Here is a 6,000-nt window from a genome sequence, read left to right on the forward strand (position 1 = left end):
ATTTTGTTTTATGTCATATTACCTTATTTATAGCATTCACTGGTATGTTTGTAGAATACAGATATTTTAAAATGCTCTGGTTTTGTCTACATGGTTATTTCCTTGTCCTATTTGTAAGGAATCCAACATTGTAAGACATATTGCATGTTTTTCTCTTGACGATCGTTTACCTTGAAGCGTCATGAACTAACTTGAGCTGTTGGATTTTGTGGAGAAACTTTAAAAAGGGTCTGTGAAAAAGGCATTGCGGTGAGTCCCATTATGCACCCGAGCGTAAGGAGCAGATATCTGCCACCAGCCCAACTTGGCCTGGATTGCCTCTGTTTTAGTTCCCCCGGTTAGTGCTTTTCTCCCTAACCACTCTTGTGACTGTGATAATGTGAGTAAGGGCTGAGTTGCTAATGATTTATGTGTGAGGTAAGCTGGTTTGAGGGAGGAAATCTATGGACCTAGTCATTTTCCTTGGTGGTAAGCTTTCAGGGGTGCAAAGATTGATCTTCCTGAGGACTTTTGTGGTACCAGGAAGCTATCGCATAGATGGGACCTCCAAAGACACACATTGAATCTTTAGGCCTGTTTTTCCTATTATGAGATATGAGTTTCTTCACTGATGGGGATGATGCTTATCTGAGAAGAAATTGTGAAAGGTGTTGTAGTGTAGAGGTGTGGCTTAAGCTTTTAAGTTTTCTTCAAGGTTTTTCCCCTAAGCTTCATACTTCAGACGGCCTACTTACATGATACTAGTATGTGATGTCAGGCTAACAACTTCCTAAATAACTGCAAGCCAGATCAGTGTCTCTTTTCTCTGTATTCCCATGGAAATCAAGGGTCCCGCCGAATTTTCCATCGAAACAGTTGATTTGTGTTGTCTCTAGGAATTCTAAAGGCCGTACCGTTGCTTCCTAACCGGTGTCATTTGGGAGATCTACCTCTGTACGTTCAAATGATTAATTTTGAGACTTTGCACATGTGTGCAGTAAACCCTTTAATTCCCTAAGACCTTCCTTTCCTCCATCTCATACCCCATTAAGCCCGCTTCAGTTTATCTCCTGAATTTCTTTGGAATCTGTCAGCTCTCCCTCAACATCCTAATACTGAACTTGCCTGTCTGTTGCGATTAGGTCCTAACTAGTGTCCATATATCTTGTTTCCTTCCAATCCATTCTTCACACAAGAAAGCTTCAAAGCAAGTTGGAACCTTGCTCATAAACATCGCTCACAAACATTGTTTTGAGACTGGAAAACACAGTGTTGGCCTTTAAGACTCTGCGTGGTCTAGAATTCTCTCTGCTTCTCTAGCCCCATCTTGTGCCACTTGTGCCCTCACTTTCTATGCTTCAGATACACTGAATTAACCTTAGTTCTCACTCATCTGACAGAAGTCAGTTGAGAAATTATTTTTCACTGTGATTCCTAGTATTAAGGAATTTGATGATCAGATTTTGTATGAGGACTAAAACTAAACTGGGAAGTGGAAGAATTGCGTTTCAACTGTTTCAGTCAACACGCATGTATTAATGATACCTAAGTATTGAACACCGGGCTAGGTTTCATGAGGGATACAGAAGTTCTGGCCATCTCTGGTTTTGGGTATCCCTTATTTGTTGAGACCTTTGCGTTGTTTGGTTGCCTTTTGTCTGTTTTCCAGATGGGAAAACAGGAACAAGGGAAGTATAGGTTATTACTAGGTGGGGTTGAACAAGTGGAGCAGCAAACTGCAAAGCAGAAAGAAGAGGGACGTACTATAGAGGGATACGATTTCCATTTTCAAGGCGCCTGCATCCTGTGCAGGGAGACAGCCTAACATAAAATGTGCCTAACAAAAAATATATTGACTTCTTACTAAAAATCTCCAGTTCATATAACCAAGGGGTTTATACCTTCTCCTTTAAAAGTGATATTCCTGGGACTTCCCTGGTGGTCCAGTGGTGAAGACTCTGCGCTTCCAATGCAGCAGGCGTGGGTTCAATCCCTGGTTGGGGAGCTAAGATCCCACATGCTGCACAGCCAAAGAAAATTTTTTCAAAAGTTATACTCCTGTATTATTGAATTTAGTGGTTTAGATTTTGTTTGAATGTTAAGAAGATTTCAGTTTATTTACCAGGAAGAAACAAAACATTATGTAAAAATAGTTTCCCAGAAACGACTTCCATCATTCTCTTCTTCCCTTTCTCCCGCAGACTGGTGTTTCATCTTGACAAGTTCTCTGAAGTTCTCTGTCATTCCATAGGAAAGCTGTCTGGCTTGGAGGTTGCAACCTCCAAGCCAGACGTTTTGTGTGACACAAACTCAAGAACTCCCCAAGTCCTGCAGTAGCAGAAACAGTCACATACTTGAGAGTAACCCACCATGTGCACTTGGGGACATTTCAGTGACAGCTCCAGTCCAGAGTGCCAGGCGTCTCCTGGCCCTGCCTCCAGCTCCAAGCCAGGGACAAACAGAGAGTAAGAACGTGGATGATTTCAAAACCAAGCTTTCAAAGCCTCTGGATGCCTACCAGATCCCAGTAGAAAACCAAGATCCTCCACTACTCCCTTTAGGAATCCCTGATATTCCCCAGCCGCTGGCCTGCACCGATCCCCTCAGCCAAGAGGAGCAGCCTGGTTCTGAAAATGCTGATCTGGGAGAGAACAGCCTGAGTCGTCAGGACCTAGGGACACTTGAAAATGGGATTGAACCTAGCAGTGGTCTTGCAGACATTACTACACTGGCGGAGGATATTCACCTTCCCCAGCTCTTTAATTCTTTGAAAGATCTTGATCGATCCCAAGGTCCCAACGTGATCAAAGCTAAAGACACCAGAGCCATTAAGGTGAATCAGGTGCAGGAAAAGCCAAGTGTCGTGAAGGTTCCCTCTGATCAACCCAGGAAGAACAAACAGAAAGCCTCTGAGCCTATCAGTGGTGCTCCCAAGGCCAAAATCCAGCCAAAGGATCCAGAGTGCCTGTTAGGGGGAGAAGCGGTTATATGCACTGCTGCAGTCAGTGACAGGGCTCCTGCGAACACGGCCAAGCACTCTCAAGGCAAACCTCAGAAAGCTGCATCCGGAAAGATCAGCAAAACTGAGAGCCATGGGCAGGAAAAGACCAAAAGGACCAGAGGAAGAAACAAGGCTGAAGAGAACAAGCAGTCAGGGAACAAAGTCAAGGCAGAAGACAAGCCAGCAATCCCCAACACGAAGCCAAAGGAACACCAAACCGAGCTTCGCCAAGAGAGCTTTCAAAAGCCTCGAACCTCCCTTGGCGTGCGCGTGCTGGAGTCTGTGAAGGTTCTTCATGCGCTGGGGAAGAAGAATGAGACGAAAACTGGGCTCTCTTCCTGTCGGCTCTTGGGAAATTCAAGCAACCCCAAAGACCCCCAGCCACCCCCAGCTATCCAGCCATGGCGGCATACCCCACGTGAGGGTAAGAGTGCTGAGAAAACGCAAGTCCAAGCCCAGAAAGCAGATACAGTCCAATCCAAAATGAGTCTTATTTTTAAAAAACTGAAATGTTTTACAAAGCCTAGCATTCTCATCTAGAGTCCTTTCAATTCTCCCCACTTTCCCGAGAGGCTAAGAACACTTCACACCATGAACTAGGAGAGGGGGTAGAGCACTTTCTGATGAAATATAGAAACAAAGACAGAGTCTTAGCCTGCTTGCTCTCTGGACAGGATCTCGGACCACAAGGTCTTAAATCCTGGTATAAATGACGGAAGTGAGGACAGTTCAACTGGCACTCTCGTAACAAGAGTTCTGAAACACCTTCCAAAGAGACTGTAGCAGTAGACGAGGGAAGGGAGTGCTACAGTGTGGTAGTACAGGGGGAATGCTCGGCTACAGCAGTGAAAAATGTGGTACCTATTGGTGTGCTCTCGGGGTTCTCGTCCATGTAGCATAGATGACCTTTACAGTGTCCCTCCCACCTTCCCACCTGCATTAGGTGTTCTTTTTTTTTTTTTTTAATTTATGTTTATTTATTTATTGTTTGAACTTATTTATTCTACGTATTTATTTTTTTGGCTGCACTGGGTCTTCATTGCTGTGCACGGGCTTTCTCTAGTTGGCGGCTAGCGGGGGCTTCTCTTGGTTGCGGTGTGCGGGCTTCTCATCGCGGTGGCGTCTCTTGTTGCGGAGCATGCGCTCTAGGCGCGTGGGCTTCGGTCGTTGCGGCTCATGGGCTCTAGAATGCAGGCTCAGTCGTTGTGGCACATGGGCTTAGTTGCTCCACGGCATGTCGGATCTTCGCAGACCGGGGCTCGAACCCGTGTCCCCCGCATTGCATTGGCAGGCGGATTCTTAACCACGGCGCCACCAGGGAAGCCTAGGTGTTCTTATATAGAGTCTAAAAACAGAGGGCACTGAGCGAAGGTAGTGGTTACTGAAGGCTCAGGATCTAAATTCTACCTGTCTCTACACCACTTCCCAGCTGTCGATTTGACCCCATTTGTGAATGCCGACCTCATTCTTCAACTTTCTCTGCCGTTTGTATACTCACCTTGAAAACTTGTTTCTGTGATGCGTTGAGCAGACACAGGGTGGCAGGTTGCAGAGGTGGAAGCTGGTGGTCGGATATTTGTGGGCTGAATCTCCTTTAGTCCCATTCCCATTTCTGGTTGCACAGAGGCCCTACTCCCTGTGTATGGCACAGAGCCATAGGACTGCGGGCAGGAGCCAAGTTCTCCATACAGTAAAGACCCCAGTGTGCCTTGGTTGTAGTAATATACCTGGCTTCCTTCCTGGTAGGGAAGTGACAGGCGGCTATGCCCCTGATTTGGAATCTGAGATGGTGTTCCCTGAGCAAGCCTGGCAGAAAGTGATGGATATAGAGGGACCATGTTATTGGCGTCTGAAGTTTTATCATACTGGGCTGCCATAAACATGGAGGAAGCAGCTGGGTGCCGGTCAGTGAGTGCCAGAGTAAAGTCTCCGAGTGAAGAGGAATTCTTTTCAGTGCTTCCTGTGATGTCCCACTCAAGAACACCTGGATAGGAAGGAGCTGAAGTGGAGATCTGGCTGTGGTCAGTAACTCCAGATAACATAGTCGTGCTAGAATGTTGGTAAAGGTAGGCACTACCCATCCATGAGTGTCTGGAAAGGGGTACCAGTAGCCGATGCCGAACTGACGGCAGGGGCAGAGACTCTGGAGAAGTTGCAGACACTTCGTGTTAGGGAAGTTGCATTGCTCACCACGGGAAGAGAATGCTGCAGAGAACTTAAGAGTTCCAAGTAGAGATGGATTTTGGAAATTTTCTGTAAGAACAAGAGGGACATGAAAAACTCAGGGAGGTTGAGAAATTCTCACTACGTTTGAGGAACAGCATTATCTTAAGGTTCTTGCTCTCAGGACACCTGTACTATCGATCCTTCCTGAGAAACCCAAAATCAGACAGTTAATGATGGCTGTAAGGACTGAGCAGTTTTCCACTCTTCTGTATTAACTGCCTGTGCTCCCATCTTGGGCACAGATGGGCAGAAGAACCAAGTGGTATGGTTCAGACGTTGTTGTCTAGGCTGGAAGCAACCTTCTCCCTGCCCTGTCTTTCCCTTCAGCCTGCACTCGTATTGACTTCTATGCTATTTCCTAGACTGGAAGCATTTTAGAACTAGGAGGCCCTTAGAGAACTTCTATTTTCTCAGTCTCATTTCATGAGTAAGGAAACTGAGGCTCAGAGAGGTCGGGTTGACTTGTTCAAGTTCTCTCATTATGTTAGTATCATTACCAGGTTTCAGAACCTAAGTATCCTGACTTCCTTGCCAGGACTCCACTCTGAGCATGATACTGCCAGAAAGCAGGAGAAATAGAACTTATAATATAGGCATTTTTTTTGTCCATTAGAAAACAGTACGGCTATTACCATTGTCATCTTCAGTGTCTCCCTTTGCTTGTGCAGTTCCCACGCTATTACCTAGAGTTGACGTATAGCTCAGTCCAACTGGTGAATTTTAAGAGTCCTTTTTGCCCTCTTCAAGCCTGGTTTCTCATCCTACCTCAAAATGATTGCCCGAAAGTGGATTTC

At 45.8% G+C, this 6,000-nt stretch overlaps 1 long non-coding RNA gene across 7 annotated transcripts in view; it reads left to right on the plus strand.

The window, feature by feature from the left end:
- LOC309654174 overlaps positions 1-5,056 on the plus strand; it is a 59,625-nt gene extending 54,569 nt beyond the window's left edge. For 5 of the 7 annotated variants that reach the window (XR_014259961.1, XR_014259962.1, XR_014259966.1 and 2 more), the window contains one exon: positions 2,181-2,262. This is a non-coding gene — a long non-coding RNA (uncharacterized lncRNA). Of the gene's footprint in view, positions 1-2,180; positions 2,263-4,726 lie in introns of those variants that run through there. The other 2 variants (XR_014259963.1, XR_014259965.1) reach the window with 2 other exon arrangements.
- Positions 5,057-6,000: the final 944 nt, after the last annotated feature.

Source organism: Balaenoptera physalus (assembly GCF_965194825.1).
Source record: "Balaenoptera physalus genome assembly, contig: HAP1_SCAFFOLD_2168, whole genome shotgun sequence".
NCBI lineage: Eukaryota > Metazoa > Chordata > Mammalia > Artiodactyla > Balaenopteridae > Balaenoptera > Balaenoptera physalus.